Raw genomic sequence first — 20,231 nt, forward strand, 5'->3', positions numbered from 1 at the left:
CTTCAGACATTTCTTGCATTCACACCAGGCACCCCCTCTGCTTCTCACACACGGGCTGGAACCAGGTGGACAAGTTGCCTCCATCTATCATGGCCCCTTTTACCAGGCCACTGCTTTGGCCCTCACACATCGGCTAAAATCAGGATAGAGATTTCACCTCCAGGATGCTCCTCTCGACCTTCCCTGAAGACCTGGTCTTCCCTTCACACACTTGGTTGTACTGGGACAGACTTTTTTCCCCAATTCTCTACTACTTTCTTCCCCATTCTCTCCCTCTTCTCTCCACCTGCTGGCTAAAGCTGAGATGGACGGATCACATTCAGATCTGTCCTAACCCTTTTTCTCAAAACCTCTCTCTGCTCTTCACATGCTGGATGGAACAGAGATAATAAATTTACCTCTCCTCGACCATGACACCGGGAGCCTATTGCCCCTCACAAGCCAGAATGAGGGACATATGATCAGAAAAAGAAATACATAAGAAGAGTTCCTGGTGGCTGAAGGTGCTTACACACACACACACACACACACTTAAAATTAGCACCTATCTTTACACAAGGATTTCTCATGCAAACCAACCTTCGAGGAGAAGCTTTCACTGACCTGCCTGCCTTCAGCACCGAACTGCCTTCTGAGGACTAGACTGAGCAGAGCTCCTAAATTCAACAGTTTGTAGAGCAGCAGAGAACAGCTTTCCAACTGAAGAGAGAACGGGCCCCAGAGTATCCTCACTGTAAGCCCTCCTTGCCCCGATGCTTCATAATTAGCCTATAGCACTACATACTAAACTGCTCCAAAACTGATCTGTTGTCACAACCATGCTGCATCACAAATTAGATGTTTTCCATGAATACATTCTCCATCTTTAATGCACCCTGACTTGGAGATCCTGTTGGCATTGGAAACAATGACCATTGGTTGACAGACATGGGATGCCATAGCCACACTAGACCCTGGATCCTGGACACCAACGATGTACACCCCAGACCAAGGGACCTGGACTCAGCATCAGATCGAGGGCCCTAGAGACAAGACAAACACAGGAACCAATAAAAAACTGCACCCCTATAAACAGGAGCCAAAAACAAACACCTGTGCACCAGGGCCAAAAACAAACCCCAGATCTGGGATACATAAGACCAGATGTCAGATACTTGACACTGAGACAAGAGACCTAGACGCCAGATTCCAGACACCAGACCCTGGAGCCAGAGCGAGAACTGAAACCTGGACGTGGACGCTGGACCCGCGGCCAAACTTGACCGGACCCCATTACCCAGACACCAGATCAAGAGCTGGACTATGAACTGCACCCTCAGGATCTGGAGATAGACCCCCAAACGATAACCAGGACCTGAGTCAGACCCCAAAATTAAACCCAGACACTAGACCCCAGTCATCTGATGCCAGATGACTGAGGTCTCAGGAATTTAATTGGTTCTATCGACAGTTACATGCTTAAAACTACCACTGCTCAATGAGGACCTTGAATAATTTATCAACTGGATCTAGGTTTGCAAAAGGGACAGAAGTGTGATGCTTTTCTCTGAGCATTCTCTCGTCTAAAAGCTCAAATTAGTGGCTGCTTTGTTAAATTTGAAAAAGCAGTAGTATCCCTTTCATGCTTTACAGAGATTGCTAGAAACTATAGAATCTAGAACCTGAGAACATTCAAAATCAGATGCCCTCCTCTCTCTTTGACTTTAAAGCTGTGATCCATGTTTCATACTGACTGACTAAAATGTGTAATCGAAAGTTTTATTTTTAGGAGTACTTCAATTATCACTTTTAGGACAACTGACCATCAAAACTACGATTTGTTTGAAATGTCAGTTGTGAAGGAAACATAGTAAAGGACATAGTCTCTTTGCAGATATTCATGTCAAAAGTTAAACATTTTCCAGCTACAAATGGAATAAATGATGCTTCCAACGACCTGCGTGGGATTCCCCATCTACTCTGTTCACGGGACTATCACAGCAAGATCCCAGACCACTTTACCCTGTGCATGTATCTGGTCATGATGTGCCTTGTGTATTTACATAGCTGTGGGATACCAGTATCGGTTACTGGAAATTATTTACTGTAAGTCAGGGTTGAGGCAATGACTTATGGGGCCTTAATTTACAAATCTCCTATCACCTGCTCCTCCCTATGCATGCAGCTAACTTTTCCAATGTGTACATTTTTACATGAGGAAGATTCTTAGTCATCCTGTCTTGGTTAGACTGCATATTATTTTGACATTCTTGCAACTACAGTGTTAAGGGATGCTTCCATAAGGAAATCGACAAAGAACAAAAATCACATGCTGAGAGGGGTGACATATCTCACATTAATGAAATAACGTGAATAAACAGACAAATAAATATGACCACAATTAAAATGGTATGGTTGTAAAGAATACATTGAACAGTTACATGGTTCTTGATCGCCATAAACAACTAATATATGATATAAGTAACAGTATGTGCTGTGCCTTTAAATGACTGATGGCAGCATACTTTGTTCACAGCACCGTCGTCACAGGTGAGGACCGCACTGTGCCTTTTTCTTCAGGTCGGCTCCGACATCTATAGGGATAGGCATTTTTCTACTCCTATACCCTTAGGAAACCATGCCCCTATATGCAGTCTGTTGCCAAGAGAAACCAAAATCATGCATGCCTACCTACACATATAGAAGGATGGAACAGAATTAAGAGCCTAGAAATAAACCCATCTCTCTAAGGTCATTGGATGTTTGACATGGGTGGAAAACATGGACTTGGGTACAGGAGAGTCCTTTAAACAGAGGGTGCTACCAAAATGACTACCATCTGTAGGGGAATGAGATTCGACCTTGACCTCATACCACATAAAGGTGAACTTAAAATTTATTCGAGCCTTAAAATTCAAACCTCTAGAAGACAGCACGTGGATGAATCTTCAAGCCCTTGTATTTAGCAATGAGTTCTTCGATCTGGCATCAAACAGTAATCGATGAAAAAGATAAATGAGATTGCCTCGAGATTCATCCTTTTTGGCATTAAAAGAATCTATTCAGGAAGTTACAAGACAACCTACAGAAAGGGAAGAATTTCATGTTATAGATCTAATGGAAGTGTCATTCAACAAAGAACTCTTACAACTCTTAGACAAAAAGACAAACTAAACTTCTAAAATGTACCAGAATAGACCCTTCTCTAGAAAAGAGAAAATTTTCAATAGGCCCAAGAAAGGATGTTAGGTATCATGAGTCATGATGGAAATGCAAATGAAAACTACAACGCCATACTCCCCCTTCACACAACCCACAATTGCTATAATCCAGAAAGCCCATCATGACAAATGTCATTTATGGAGAAAAAATTAAAGCCCTTAAACCACGTCAAAATGTAAAACAGGGTGGCCTATGTGCACAAGTTTTCAACTCCAACCACTGAAAATGTTCTTTTCTGGTTCAATGAATTCACTCCTTGATATATATCTCCCAAAATAGAAAACAGGCATTTAATGCTTTAAAAGTGAATTTCTTCAGCATCATTGTTCAAAAAAGCAGGTATGTATGAACGATTCAGAGGTCGATCTTAATTTGTAGTACAAATGAATAAAGTGATTCTGAATTATTACAGCAGAAGTCTTTAGAATGGTACTTAGAAACAGATTTAATTTCTTAAATGTATTACCTCTTGGCACATACCTTTCTGTGGTGGCCAAAGACACATTTACAAATAGAACCAAATATACTTGCTTCCTTTAAGATAAATTGAATAAATCTATGTCCCATACTTTGTGCTTCATTACTTTATCTTATTTGGAAATGTTGAGATTTCCAGTGAGTATGTATCACTTTATTAACCAAGCAAAAATTTCAAGTTTCAAATTATTAAAAACACAGGAAAAATTATCTATATATGTATATCTATATAAATACCTATACATAGATATAGGCACATAGATATACACACAATGTCAATGCAATAACTGTTAATGTTTTACCTATAAACCGTTTATTTGTACCTAGATTTGTTAGAACTGAGATTTCAAAGTGCATTTATACATGCCCTACTTTCTTCACACAAGTGTAACAGAAAATATGACTTTATTTCTGTGAATCCAGTAAATACATTTCATGATAACAAGTCCATTTAATCAAATCAAGTCTTAAGCCAATCAAATATTAAAAACCAGCAATAACATCCAAAGAAAGAAAATGTCTTACCTGTTTAGAAGTTAATCCAAGTCAAAGGATCCACCGGCCGTCGAAGGTAGGATTTTAGATTCTGATAGTGACTCAAACCGGTGAGCCTCCTCCCTGCTCAATGGAGGAAAGGAAACAACTCCACAAAACAGTGCAAAGAATGCAGCCCTCACAGATTCAAAGGATTGCTACCAGAAACAAAGATTACAGATCTTCCTGACACAGGCTGTCAGGATGGCGGAGTGCACATGGTGTCTCACATCCCCTCCGACCACAAACCAGCTCTTTCATGGCTCTGGGTGAGCTTTACCATAATAGCACTTATACAGCATTGAAAGGTAATGAAAGGTGGAGTTGAGAATGGTCTCTTGGGCTGAGGCCCCTCATGGCACCCTCCCCTGAGAGCTGCCAAGGCCAGCCACCGGGTGCACCAGGATCAGTGCACCTTGCAGATGGTTGACACCAAACCAAACTCCTATAACATGGACAAGACAGAAAGAAACCACATCTGGTATAAAGAGAAGAACCCACATCGTCTCCACAGACAACCAATGTATAGAGGATCGTTTCACTCCTGAACCCCAGAGGCCACCTGGAATAGCAGTTTCATAGGGAACTATGATTCTGTTCTATCCCTACAGTACCTCCTTATGGCAAAGAACACACAAAAAAAACAGATGTAGGGGAGGAAAGGATTTTTTCTCGAAGGAAAAGCTCAATCGAGACAACCCTAGAGCTCCAAAAAGGAAGCACATAATTTTAACTGCCCATCTAAGGTACGATAGATTCACACCACTTATACCTTCTAGCAAACACTGCAGACAAGGAATGAAAACTTTTAAGTCGTGTTAGTCAACCCTAAAAACACTGATACGGGGAATGGAAGGAGGACCGAGATCGGTTACCAGGCTCATGTTAGCAGTTTCGGTGTCTACTACTAATATGATTATAACCAAAGCTTTTTTATCTTTCCTTCACCATTTTTAAGGAGCCAGGCTAGAAAACTGTAGTCTGTATTTTTTAATGTGGCCCTTTCCATGTTCTTTGTTTGTTTAGCTCGGTCTGCTCAGGCAGTTGTGCCCTGTGTTTACATTTCTCATCTCCTGAGGCATCTCCTTTTTTATGAAAATGACACAAAAGCCACAGTCACAGAAAACAATGACCACCCATGAAAAGAAAGTTTCAACAAAGGAAGCCGAGAGGGGCTAATTCCAAGTAGCTGGCTTCGCAAATATTTTTTTTACAAACATCTTAACATCTTAGTAAAAAAGACTGGCAACTCTTCTAAATTCATCCAAACCATGCAGAAATATACTAAAAAGGCTAATGGGATAGATACACTGCTTACCTCTGCCAACACACCTGTGGTCTCTCTCACCTACAGTAGTTTTCAGGAGATAGCAGTATTCCAGCCATTAATTCTCCTGGTGCCTAAGCAGATGGCAGCTTTCTAGTTCTTAAATCCAATCTAAATGCTCCTTCGAGCCCAAGCATCTTTAAAAAACAAGGGAGGGAGGAGGGATGAAAACAGGCAGGATCCAAACTCTCCAAATTTCTTTATTCACAAATACTGTCTCCATCAATCGGAATATCTATGAAAGTTGTTGTTAGACTTGGGGAAATGCGGGCTAGAATTAAGATAGAAGCGGTTTCCCATTGCCTGTACACCGATGGACCCAAATATCTTCAGTTGCTATATAATATAAAGCAAAAAATAGATAAACCAATTTTAGTGCTTCTAGGCACGCTTACTATCTTACATCACAAATAACAAAAACCGGAGTTTTCCACACCAAAACAATCCTCTCCTAGGTCCTCTGATCAACCTACTATCCAAACCCCACACCATTCCTTGCACACAGGGAGCTTCTCATGAACCTTTCCCTCCCATGGCAGTCCCACCACACACCACCTGGGGGAGCCAAAGGGACACTGACTGCCTCACCACAATGGAACCACGAAAAAAGCCTCCTGAAACTTCTCTACTGTGCTTAATAAAAATGCAGAGCAAAGTCTGCCTGCAGAAAGAATACGTGGTTCATGCTGGGTCGCAAGAACGGAAAGAGTCATGCCAGGTCACATGTGTCCATGCTCGGTCACATGAATGTGACTCAAAGGTAGGCGATGAAAAGCATGGAGGGATCGCGTTGGATTTAGCCCAGGAACCGACCACATCCCTCGAGCCTGAGTTCACAGACTGGCAAATTGTCCCAGGACCAGCACTCCCAGAACTCTTGTCCCGCTGATCCTAAAACCTCACCTCATGCCTGACCCCACCCTCTACCCCGCTGCACCTGAACTCCTCCTGAGACCAAACGGCCAGTCAAATCCGCACAAAGAGCTAGCTTCACAAATGTTTTTTTACTGCCAACCGAATTTTACAGGAGACAATGAACTCACACCACTTCTAACTTAGACCTAACAATGCAGACTGGGACTAGGATTTTTATTATACACTCACGTGGAATTTACATAAGCATGAAGATGAGAAGAGCTCAACAGGTAAGTTGTAGTGAGGTAACACGGAAAGCAATGGTACAGAGTAGGAGGGAGGTCAAAGCTGGTTACTGGGCTCCTACTTGGAGCCTTTCTGTCTATTGCTGAGATCTTTTATTTTTCGCAACTTTTAAGGAGGCGGGAGAAAGGAGAACAGGAATACACAGTGGAGACCTGTATTTTTAAAAGTGGCCCTTTTCAAACAGGCAGGAAACTTTCAATAAATAGTGTGAGTTCACTAAGTCCAAGTTCTCACTTTTACTAATGGTTCACACCCATCTAAATGTATTAGACGAAAATCCCTGACAGCACTTCACATTCTCGAAAACCCTGCAGAAACAGACTACAAAGGAAAACAGGATGAACAAGGAAGGGTACTGCTTACTTCTGCCAACACTCCTCCATCATTTCTGCTACAGCTGTGTACAGGAGCTAACAGTATCCCAAACATAAATTTTCCTGGTGCCATAACGAGATGGCAGCTTTCTTTCTCAAATCCACTTAACTGAACTTTCAAGCAGAAATCTTTTATCGACAGAGGAGGGAGGAAGGGCGTCGAAAGGGGCAGGATCTAAGAAAGAGCGGGGATTCTCCAAATCTCTGTTCAGACAGAACTACTCCACCAATTAGCATATCTGTGGAAGATGTTAGATTGTAGCCTCTTCCTGTCTACAGATAAGGTGATAACGCTAAGGTATTTTAGTACTTCTTCCCAATTTTTAAGGACACAAAAAGAGGATTAGGGACATACAAATGAGACCTTGTGTTTTAAAAACTGGCACTTTCAAATTTTTCCCTTACTTTGGCTCAAAATGCCTCAGGCGGTAGTAGCTTGTATTTTCATTTCTGTTAGACTCAGCAGGAAGACCCTAGAAAATGCTGAGACTTTCCTTGTAATTATGATCGGGCTTTGAAAAATCGTCCTCCATTTTTGTCAGATTTCTGATGTTTTTACATCTTTTGTAATCTGTTCCAACAATCTGAAACAGGGATAAGGCAGAAGAACTACATAGATTAGTGATTATTAAACCAGACTGTTTTCAGACCCTGCAAGGTACTGCTACCTTTCAGAAACTGCCTGATCATCCCTATGGCCATACAAGGAGAAACCTACAGAACAAAGGAAGATTCATGCAGAGAATAATACAAAGTGTTTGTCCATACTGTTAATGTTTACGGTTACCATAAGAGGAAAACGGGAAAACAAAATTTAAGATGTACCCTACAATCTACTCCATTCTTGACTTGCCTTGCCCAGACTAAGAGATCAAAACTGATTCTCCAAATGTTCTATTAACGATATTTCTTAAAAGTTACGCCTTGTTGGGAAACTTGTTTTTTCCCTTCCACCTTTTTACCCTGATGTTGATATTACCATCGATTATAATACCCAAAAAGGTGAAGAAGTAATTCAAAAGCTTAAGAATAATTCAGTTTGCTTCTATCCATTTATTCTTATTTCTAACAGTATTAATGAAAAATTGCTATCATGAGTTTCCAAAAATATTTTCAAAAATAAAAGGTTTCTCAATACAAACAATTGATCATCAACCCAATAACATTAGCAATGACATAAAGCAATAGGGCTTCTTACATCTTAGCCAAGAAAGACCAGACTTCCTATCCCCATAGTATTTCCTTATCACAGCAGACAATACAAACACACAGGAAAACATAACCAGCTCCGCGAGGAAAGTTTCAGTAAAGAAAACTGGGAGACACTAAGTGCAAGTAGTTTGGCTTCAAAATAGTTTTCGTGCCCATCTACCTACACATATTAGAGAGAAAAAACTCGGCTACCTCTTCTAATTTATCCCAAACCCTGCAGATATCGACCGAAAAGGCTGACAGAGTAAACAAATATACATATTGCTTACCTCTTGGGCCACATGTCCAACATCTCTCAGCCAAAGCAATTTCCAGGAGTTAGTAGTATCCCGGCCATTAATTCTGGAGACAAAAAAAAAAAAAGGCAACTTTCTAGTTTTCCCAAATTCAACAAAATATACCTTCAAGCCCAACCATCTTTTATCAACAGGGGAGGAGGGGCATGGAAAAAGGCGAGATCTAAAAATGAGCCCGCCAAATCTCCAAATCTCTTTGTTCTGGAAGACGTCTCCACTATTTAGCATATCTACTGAAGGAGCACTTAGCCTGGGAGACAGGCAAACTAGAATTATGGTAGAAGCAATTCCCCATTAGATATAGACACAAACATCTTTAGTTTCTGTATTTTATGAAGCAAAAGATAGATAAACAAGTCTTAAGTACTAGTCACCCTCCCTATCTTACACCTCAAGTAAACAATAACATGACCAAGTTTTCCACATCAAACCATTCCTCTCCTGGGTCCTATGAAGTTCAATACCCCACCCAACACCCCACAGCAATGTTGCAGGCAAAGCCTCTCCGCCCCATTTCTCTCACTGCAGTCCCACCGCCCACCACCTGGGGTCTGCAAACGTACAATGACTACCTCCCCGCAAAGGTGCTTCCAGAAGCTTTGAGAAAACTCCAGTGTGCTTATTGAAAAGGCAGAGCAAAGTCTGCCTGCAGAAGGAATACCTGGGTTCATGCTGGGTCACAAGAATGTGACTCAACACTCACACCTGGCCACATGTGTCCATGCTCGGTAAGATAGATGTGACGCGCAGTTATGGTGGAGTGTACCTAAGATTTAGCCCAGGCTGCAGATCAGAGCACTGACGCCTGAGTTCACAATGATTGGCAAATCACACCAAGACCCACCCTCCCAGTTCACAATGATTGGCAAATCACACCAAGACCCACCCTCCCGGGTCCTACCCAGCACTCTTGTCCATGAGGCCCCAAAACCTCACCTTATGGCTGACCCCAGCCTCTTACCCTGCTGTACCTCAACACCACCTAGAAGCAAACAGCCAGTCAAATCCACAGAAAACCTTTCAGTATCTAATCAAAAGCTGGCTTCATGAATACTTTAAACTGCCACTCTAAACTTACAAGAGACAATGACCTCACACCACTTCGAATTTTCGCATAAGACTGCAGACCGTGACTAGGAATTTTATTATATGTCCACCTGGGATTTACATAAGCATGAAGATGAGAAGAGCTCAGCAGGTAAATTTTATTGAGGAAACCCAGAAAGCAATGGTAGAAAGTGGGAGGCGGGTGAAAGCTGTTTACTGGGCTCCTACTGCTGGGGCGCAATCAATTCTAAGACCCACGGAACCAATTGAGATGAATTGTGAGCTTTTATTAGCCGGCCGGCGAATGACTCTCTACCATGTAGGGTCAGAGGAGATAAGCCCCAAACTTCCAAAGGAAGCAGCTTATAAAGCTAAAGACCATATCCTGGTGGTCTGCTGAACAAGCTAGCGAGCGATTACAGAAAGCAGATGTTGGCTGTAAACGTCTTACACAAAGATAAATGTTTCCGGGGAAACTCTTAGATCAAACAGGGCCTAGCAGGCAGTTTCGTTATCTGCATCTTGGTGGCTGTCAGTGCTTTCCTGGGGGCTGGCGCCTGAAGATATCACTTCCCTGTAACTGATATATTGGAAAGTTTTTCACTCCTATACTTCTTGGTGCCTGAATATTGCTAAGGTGATTATGCTAAGATCTTTTAGTTATTTTTCACAGCTTTTGAGACAGGGAAAAGAGGAACGGGGATAGAAAATAAGGACCTGTGTTTTTACAATGGGCCCTCATCAAAATGGCAGGAAACTAAGTCCAAGCACTCTTTTCACTAATATTTTTCGTGCCCACCTAAATGTATTAGAGGAAAAAGACTGGCAGCACTTCGACGTTCTCCAAAACCCAGCATATACAGAACACAAAGGCCGACGGGATAGACAAAGATACTTTTTACCTCTGCCAACACTCCAACATCATCGCTCTGCTACAGCTGTTTCCAGGAGCTAGCAGCATCCCAACCGTGAACTCCCCTGGTGCCATAACAAGATGGCAGCTTTCTAGTTTTCTCAATCCACTTAACGGAATCTTACAAATCCTATCTTACAAATCCACTTAACAGAAAATCTCAACACGGGCATCTTTTACCACAAAGAGATGGAGAAGGAGCGTGGAAAGGGGCAAGATCTACAAAAGAGCTGGAATCTCCAAATCTCTCTCTTCAGGCAAAACTTCTCCACCAATTATCATCTCTATAGAAGCTGTTAGCTTGGAGCTTCTTCCAGTCTACTTATAAGGTGATTATGCAAAATTTTTTTTTTTAATACTTCTTCCACATTTTTAAGAGGGACAGGAAAAGACAATTAGGGATAGACAAAGGAGACTTGCTGTTTTTAAAAGTGACCCTTTCGATTACTTTTCCTTAGTTTGACTCAAACTGCCTCAGGCAGTACTGGCCTGTGTTTGCATTTCTAACAGACTCAGCAGGAAGACCCTGGAAGATGCTGACACTGTCCTTGTAGTTCTGATCTGACTTTAAAAAATCAGCTTCCATTTTTGTCAGATTTCTGATCACCTTTTACATCCTTTAAAATCTCTTCCAACATCTAATAAGGGATAAGGCAGGAGAACTAGACAAATTGGTAAATATTAAACAAGGCTGTTTACAAAACCCGCAAGGTACTGCTACCTTTCGGGAACCTGGCAGATCACCCCTAAGACCAGACAAGGAGAAACCTACAGAACAAAAGAAATTTCCTGTAGAGATTACTAACAACTCTTGGTCCGTACTGTTAATGTTTACTCTTACCATAAGAGGAAACAAGGAAAACAAAAAATTTAAGATGCACCCTACACAATGTAACCCCAACGATTTATTCCATTTTTTACTTACTCAGCCCAGAACAAGTATATTTTGAAGTATTAATTCAAAAGCTTAATATTTCATTTTGCTTCTATCCATTCATTTTTAAAATGTGGTATTTCTACCAAGATTAATGAAGCAATTGCTATCATGAGTTTCCATAAATATTTTCCAAATTAAAAGATTTTCTAATAAAGAATAACTTTAGCAAAGACAAAAACAATTAAGGCTTTTTACAGCTTGGCTAAAGAAGCCAAGGCTTCCTATCCCCCATGGTATTTCCTTCTTATAACAGCACCAAAGACAAAAGCACAGAAAACCATAACCACTGCGAGGAAAGTTTCAATATAGAAAACTGGGAGTCACCAAGTCCAAATAGCTTCCCTCTACGAATAGTTTTCATGCACATCTAAATGTATTAGAGAGGAAAAAGTCAGCCAGCTCTTCTAAATTCTCCCCGACCTTGCAGAAATCGAGCAAAAAGGCTGACAAGGTAAACAAATATACTGCTTACCTCTGCCGACACACGTCCCAGATAGCTCAGCTACAGTAGTTTCCAGGAGATAATATCCCAGCGATTTTCCTGGCACCGCAACAAAATGGTGACTTTCTACTTTTCTCATGTTCAACTGTAGTACACCTTCAAGCCTCAGCATCTTTTATCAGCGAGGGAGGAGGGGCATGGAAAAAGGCAGGATCTGAAAAAGAGCCCGCCAAAATCTCCAAATCTCTTTGTTCTGGAAGACTTTCCACTATTTAGCATAACTATTGAAGGAGCACTTAGCCTGGGAGACAGGCAAACTGGAATTATGGTAGAAGCAATTCCCCATTACATGTAGACAAAAGAACAGGAACATCTTTAGTTTCTCTATAATGTGAAGCAAAATAATAGATTGACTAATCTTTAGTGCTAGTGTAATAGCCTGCTGAAATGTGAAAGGGTTAAAGGATAATTAAAACCTGAAACTGGACAAAGGAAGTCTATACCTTAGGCCTAGTTTCTGGAACCCCTAACCACATTCTGTTAATCATGAAACTTGTAACAATGAACTCATACGCTAACTGCCAATTTCAGCCTGTGTAACCCTGCTTGCTTGCGTGGCATGAAAAATAATCAATTTCATATAAGCTGAAAATTACTGTTTGGCCATCGCCCATGGGAACACTGGCTATTGCCCATGGGAACATAGGCAATCACCCATAGGAACATAACATTCTAACAACAAGCTTTCTGCTTCTGTACTCCCTGCTTGCACACCTGACCAGTGGGTTGACGGGTAGTGAATAGGAGAAAGATGGACCTTTATGTTTAAGACAGAATGAGGAATAGGATTTAGGGCTTAAAAACCTTGTATCTTGGCATTTCAGGGCTGCTCCTTTGGAAGGACAGCCGCCGGCTAATAAACTGCCTCTATAATCAAAGCACTCAGGTTGAGTCTGGTTATTCTGGTCACAACACTAGTCACCCTCACTATCTTATCCCTCAAGTTAAAAATCACATAACCAAAAGCTTTCCACACAAAGCCATTGCTCTGCTGGGTGCTGTGAAGTTTAACCCTCTACCCAACACCCCACAGCAATGCTTGCACGCAAACCTTCTCCCCGCCATTTCCTCCCATGGAAGTCCCACCACCCACCACCTGGGGGCTGCAAAGGGACACTGACTACCTCCCCACAATGGCGCTTCCAAAAGTCTGAAAAACCTTTCTCCAACGTGTTTAATGAAAAAAAGCAAAGTCTGCCTGCAGAAGCCACACCTGGGTTTGAGACAAGACATCACTTTTAAAATTCTTAATCTTTTAGCAGGAAATGAAGGAGGAAATCTCTTGCAGAGTTCATCTTTTTAGTAAACCTAGTTAGGATTTCTTCCCTCCTTTCTCTGGAAAAAAAGGCCCTCTCCCTCAAATCCTGACAACTGCCCTGGCGACTCAGATCCTCTGACTATTGATAAGGATCATCAGACCATTGCTAAGCAGAAATGGTGTTAAGCCAGGCAGGGCCCTTAAGAGTCTGATAGAGGAGGGGACTTTAAGCCAAAAGTCTTTCTTTTTACTCTTTAAGAATTGTATTAACTGAGCCTATTTCCCTTTACTCACTTAATACGCAAATCAATAATAGAAATTAATAGATGTATGATTTAAATAATAAGTTTGTATCTTGTTTTCCTTGTCTAGGGATTGAGGTGGCACTTCAGCAAGGAAACCAAGACCCCACCCTGACTGAGGCAGAAAGGGAAAGAGTTCCATGAAACCCCTGTAGTCAGGGACTATGGCCATTCTAAACAGGAAGCAGATACAGAAGAAGAGACCTCCCCTTCTTCAACATCCTGTGCTGGCTGGAAAATCACTGCTTGGCTATAGCCCATAGGAACACTGGCTATCGCTCATGGGAACACAGGCTATCACCCATGGGAACATAACATTCTAACAATAAGCTTTCTGCTTCTGTACCCCTGCTTGCACACCTGACCTGTGGGTTGGCAGGTAGTGAATAGGAGAAAAATAGACCTTTGTGTTTAACACAGAATGAGGAATGGGATTTAGGGCTTAAAAACCCTGTACCTCTACATTTTGGGGCTACTTAATTTGGGGTCTGCGTACCTCTGGCAGACCCAGCTGTCTGAATAAAGAGCCTGTTTCCTATAACTCACTGATTTCTGGTGGTCCGTGTGTCTTTTGGGGGCTGGCGGCTACAACAATCCATACTAATAAGGTGGTTCGTGGCTCTTAGAAAAGAGGTAGGCAGGACAGTTAGGGGGTTTCGGGTCTGCCCGCAAAGACACGGAGGTCATCCTATCCTAGACGGGGTCCACCCTAATCCACCCACAATTAAGCAAGCCAGAAGGCACTTTTTTTTTTCTTCACTCACACAAAGAAATCAGTAGGCAGAGAATCAGGTACCAGTTTAAGCCAGTGACTGGCACAAGGGCAATGAAGACCCCAACGCCCCTCACTCACATGGGTCTCATTAGACCATCATTATAATATGCTGCCTATGCCTGGAAGTTCATTCATATTATAACAGACTGAATGCTGGGAACAAACATGTTCAGAACGCAAAATGATGACTCACTGGGTGCTGTCAATCTTCCTTGTCAATCAAGGAAGCCCAGTCTAAGTAACCAAACACAGCAAAAAGGGATAAAAACCCTGAAGTCTTGGCTACTTGGCTACCACGCTTCTCTTGCTCAGGCCTGCTTCCACGTCTGGAAGTGTACTTTCCGTCCTAAGAAAAACTTTTCTAATGTATTTCGGTGTCTTACTCAATTCTTTGTTCAGGACATCAAGAACCTGGACAACGTGCCGGGAGAGGACCCCATTCTCCAGTAATAAAACACAAAAGAAGGAAAAAAATACCATCTCTGGGCGATGAGTTAAAGAGAGAGAGAGAAAGAGAGAGAGAGAGAGACCTTGAGACTTAAAGTAAGAAGTTAGCTTCACAAATATTTTTTGACACCAATCTGAATGTATGAACAGACTGGCAGCACTTCTAAATTCTCCCAAACCCTGCAGAAATAGATCAAAGACTGACAGGGAAAATAAAAATACTGCTTAACTCTGCCAACAGACGTTCGTGATCTCTCGGCTGCAGCAGCTCACAGGAGCTAGTGGGATCGCAACCGTTAACCCACCTGGTGACAGAAGAAAAGTGCTTGTTGGTTTTCTCAAATTCAACTTCACCTGGCGTTCGAGTCTAAACATCTTTGATCGGGGGTAGGGAAAGAGGTGGAATCCAGATAAGAGCGGGAACTATTCAAATCTCGGTGTTTGCTCCACCCAGAAATAGGCACCGATTTTACAGCAATTAGCATGCCCGTGACGGCTGTCAGCGAGGGGGAAAGGCAAGGGGAAATTAGGATAGAGGCAACTCCCCCATAATATGTGCAAGACTCAGAATACCTTAGTTCTTCTAGAATATGAAACAAGAAATAGATAGAAAAACAAGAAAGTTTTTCTTAGGAAGGAAAGTACACTTCCAGAAGTGGAAGCAGGCCTGAGCAAGAGAAGCGTGGTAGCCAAGTAGCCATCCCCCATCTCCCAGGCACCCCGTCTTCCCCTAACACACATGCTAGAACTGGGTTAGAGAAATCGCCTCCAGGTCTCTATCGGTCCCTATGCAAGTGGGAGGGAAAAAAGGTTCTATGGAAATTAACTTCACAAGGTGATCAGATCACAGATTCCTACCTGGACAGGCTCTAGTCGATAGTCACAATGCCACACCAACCCTTTCTTTAGTAAAATGTTTAAGAAAGTCCTGACCATTGGTGTTCTCCAACTACGTAAACAGAGCTTTCAAATAACAGTAAAACCGCTTGAAGGGGTTATTCACCCTGGAAGAACACACAATCTGGTGAGCTATTCTGTATCCATCCTGCTTTGCTTTTCACCACATACGTGTAATCTTTCTTATGTGCTTTCCATAATCACAACTGCCTGAAAGGAATAGCAAAATCGATTCCCTATAGGATCTGAGATATTGCTCCGTGGCACATGTCATTGGTTTTGCTCAAATAAACTCTCATATGTGTTCTCTACAGGTTTAGAAAGTTTTTACATCCACACCAGTTACCCACATGGATGAAGATGATGGAGACTTTCACCTCTACGTCTCTCCTTACGGGTCCCCCAAGGACCTGTTGGGCCCTTCACACACCGGGCTAAACGGGGATGGAGACCTCACCAACTCTCTACTATCTCATTTTCTGGGCACCCTCTTTAATCCTCAAATGCTGGCTGCATCTGGGATGGAGGAGAAATCCTCTCCGGGTCTGTCCTTACCCATATGCTAACGTAACTACCCTTCAAGCTGCCTGGAGCAAAAACTGAGACATCTCTCTTATGAGGGTGTATCCCCTAGCTCCCGACCTCAGGAGCCCCTGTGCCCCTCATGTAACACATGACATGTAAACATTGAGAAAAAAAAATTGCCTAATAAGAAGGGTTCCTGGTGCTTATCTGGGCTCAAATTTTAAAAAAGAGCCTAGCAGCCATTTCTACCAAGGGGTACTTCATGTAAACCACACTTCAGGGAGAAGCTTTCACTGACCTGCCTGTCTCCAGGACTGAAGCTGAAATTGTCTTGCGAGAGCGGAACAAAGCATCTGATGACATCGGAGCTCGCAGAGCAGAGCTGTCACTTTAGAGGGAACAGGCCCCAGAGTCACCTCGCTTTAGGCCCTCCTTACAGCCATGCTTTCCCACAGCCATGATGCTTCATGACTGACCTGAAGCTCTACTGAGCCGCTCCACAGCCTTGCTGTTCTCATAGCTGTGCTTTATCACGATTCAGCTATTTATACTCAATAAAGTATCTACCCCCTTCACTGCACCGTGTTGTTGACTAACGGGAACCAATGACCATTAACTGAAAAATACCAGATTCTGGCCGGAGCCAGAATCGGGACCCCAGATACAGATCCTGGAAACTGGACACAAAAATGGACCCCACATTCAAAGACAGACCCCATACCACAAGACCTAGACCCTGCAGCAGACCACAGAACCTGGATCCAAAGCTATGCCCCCAATCAAAACCCAGGTACAATGCCCAGGATGCAGGACACCAGATGCCAGAGGCTTGATGCTGGACCACAGACCCAGGATCCCAGATTCCAGACACGAGACTCTGGAGCCAGAGCTGGACCTGGACACTGTGGCCAGACCCACCGGACCCCGAACCTCCAACATAGATGCACAGTTGGACTATGGACTAAACCTCAGAACCTGGAGATGGTCCCCAGAGCCATAACCAGGGGTTTAGAGGCAGACCCCCCGAGGATCAGACCTGGACACTGGACCCCGGTTGCCAGCTGCTAGATTCTGGAGGTGAACTTTGGACCTGAGACACTGTAAATAGACCCTGGACCCATAACTGCACCCCAGAGCCAAACTGATCGCAGTCCAGGGACCACAGACCCAAAACTCCAACTCTGATTCTAACCTCTAACACCCTATCTCAGACCCTAGACCTTTAACCCCCTGAACCCCTAAATGTCTAACATACCTCAACATAAAACATCACTGTACGAAATGTTGTGAGGTTAAATCAAGCACCAACTGCTGTGACTCTCCTTTCTCTTTGTTTCAACCTTATCTGATTTGGAAGCCTGTGATTTTTAAGTGGTTTTAAATAATCTAATCTAATTGGAATCTTCCTCGTCATTGGCATTGTAATTTGAGGTTTTCGATTCCCTAGGGGCTGCGGCCGTCTCATAGGACCCCAGCCGTAACTGCCGTTTAGCCCACATTTTATGTTTTGGAGCTTCCGACCTAACAGGGACTAAGCAGGTATTTTAGGCCATAAAATTTCAGATTGTCGTTAAGAATTGGAGATGTGCTGACATGATAAGAATCCTTACCTTCCGCTGGCCTGTGTCAGATGCCCGAGCATCGCTTCATCTGCAGCGGCATCACAGGAAAGTGAGGTGTCCCAGCGATGAGTTTATCTTGCTCACGGTGCCAACTGCAGAGGAGAAATACACTTTCCTTCACCCTCAAGGCTCTCCCGTCTGGTCAAATAATCAAATAGATGTGAGAAAGATGAGCCCAAAAAAATAATGCGATTTAATACATTCATATGTATGAGAACCCCACCCACGTGAGAGTCAGAGACTCCACATGCAAGAGAGATAGAGGAATACAATGACAACTTGGGTATATAAGACATCTTGAGCTAGGGATATGGTAAGGTGCCTGGGGGGTTTCAAAGGGTTGTTGCAGGATGATAAGAACAGACATTTAGTACACATTACTTTGCCCAGCCCTATAGGAGGGTCAGATGGAGATGATGGCTGAGGATCTCCTATTATATGGGCAAGGCCCTCCGTTCAATTAGTTCTGGATAGTTAAAGGATGGGGCAGTAGTTTCTCTTCAGCCAGAAGATGAACTTTCCCTTAGCTCGAAACAATCTGAACATCTCTGGGTGACCTGTTCTGAACTCCCACGCCTTCATTTTAAAATGACTGCCACAAGAAGGATTAGATTATCTAAAAGGAGAGTTGGAGCCAAACTACTTCTGGCAGGTGAAATAAATTAAGTTTACCTGTGAACATAGCTAATGTTTCCTCTTAGTTTTTGTGCAAAGGCATTTACGATTTGTATTTGTCCTTGGCGAGGGAGCAGTTTGTGCTTTCAAAAACAGTCTAGACCTTCATTTTCTTCTTTAGTATATTATTATAAAATGATATTAAGTTATTCACTTAACCGAAGCGACAAAGCAAAACTTTGGTTCTTAGGATTGAGGAAATTATCTCAAGTCATCGAGCACTTGATTAAGACGAAAAACTATTTTAAGAAAGCAGTCTTTGATTTCTAGGCAGAAAACTTTTCATAATATCTTATCTGGAGCAGAAGGATGCGGGAAAACTTTGTCCTTCTAAAGAAAGAATAACTCAACTCTGCTTCTACAAAAATTTTCTTTTGATATTTACATTTTTCCTTGGTGAAATTTATTCCAATCTCATTCAACTTAACTGTCTATAACATTTCCTCTCCCAAGATGTCACCTCACAAACCCCCTACAATACTTCTTTTCACAGATTTTTTTTACGGTTTTCCTCGTTCCCATTCTGCAAGAACCAGCCTTACATTAGGACAAAGTTAATCTCCTTTCCCTCTAAAGGTTTAAGGAAGAGAGCGAAACCTCCAAATTTCTTTGTTCCCACAGGACTCAACTCGATTAGCATATCTAGGGGAGGAGCTGTTAGCCTGGGGGAAAGGCAGGCTAGAATTAAGGTAGAAGCAATTCCCATTGCATTTAGACCAATACACTCTAATATCTTTAATTCCTCTGTACTATGAAGTACAAAAAATAGACACACTTACATTCAGTACTCTTTATCCTCACTACCTGACACCACGAAATTAAAATAAACAAAGAAGAATTTTCCACACCGAGCTGGTTCCTCTCCCGAGTCCTCTAAAGACTGACACCCCGTATCATCACCCCTCAGCACTCCTGGGACATAAAGCTTCTCCTCACCTTTTCTCGCCGTGTCTGTCCAGGGAGCAGCTCCAAGGGTCTGCAGAAGTACAGGAACTGCCTCAGCACAGTGGAGCCGCCAGAAGCCTCCAGAAGCTTTGTGGGATTCCTGAAAAGGTGAAGCCGTGTCTGCGTGCACGAGAAGCCACCTGCTCTACGTGGGTTTACGCTGGGTCAAGCAGAAACGTGAGGGTTCCGTGAAGGTCTCTTGATCTGAGTGACCCACCATAAATGCACACAGCTGGAAGACCAGACACTAGTGCAGGCTGGCCCTGCGCTAAATGAGTCCACACTGATTGGCAGATCCACCCAGGACCCGTCCCTCGGCTCCTTCCCATTGTCTCTCAGTACCTCAATGCACCCCAGGCCCTCACCTCACACTGGCGGACTGATCCAAACCACTGCCTGGTTTAGCCTAAGCGCTTTTGATCCGACATTTGAAGGTGTGCTGTGCATTTCCCTGCAGGTCCACCTCATCCTTTCTCCTCATTGACCTCTGCTTCCACCCACACGCCCCTGGAGCTCAACCCCATTTTTTCTCCTCTGTAGTCATCACTATAAATCACAACAAAAACCCAAACCATAATGCTAAACTAACGTAGGGAAGTGACAAGAGAATTAAAATGTTAAATCGAGCTACATTCAGAGACTACATTCAGAGACTCATCAGCTCTGTGGTCAGGCCATGAAGGTACCTGCAGAGCAAAGGAAGATTTCTGCTGGAATTGCTAACAACCCATTTTCCACACCTGTAAAGGGGAAACAGGAAAAACAGAGCCTTTAAGTGTCTGCCCTACACAAAATAAAATCATT

General features: G+C 42.9%; 1 long non-coding RNA gene across 2 annotated transcripts; it reads right to left on the reverse strand.

Annotated features, from left to right (window-relative positions):
• Window positions 1–4,074: 4,074 nt before the first annotated feature.
• On the reverse strand, window positions 4,075–18,538 carry LOC120592352 (uncharacterized). Of its 2 annotated transcripts, XR_005650106.1 has the most exons (4): window positions 18,480–18,538; window positions 17,796–17,899; window positions 8,556–8,628; window positions 4,075–4,296 (listed from the first exon to the last, which is right to left on the reverse strand). It is a non-coding gene; the product is annotated as an uncharacterized LOC120592352 (long non-coding RNA). The 2 variants fall into 2 exon arrangements; XR_005650105.1 differs by lacking the exon at window positions 18,480–18,538 and having other exon boundaries at window positions 17,796–17,942.
• Between the last annotated feature and the right edge of the window lie 1,693 nt (window positions 18,539–20,231).

The sequence above is a fragment of the Pteropus medius genome, unplaced genomic scaffold (genome assembly GCF_902729225.1).
Source record: "Pteropus medius unplaced genomic scaffold, Ma_sr-lr_union100, whole genome shotgun sequence".
In the NCBI taxonomy this organism is placed as follows: domain Eukaryota; kingdom Metazoa; phylum Chordata; class Mammalia; order Chiroptera; family Pteropodidae; genus Pteropus; species Pteropus medius.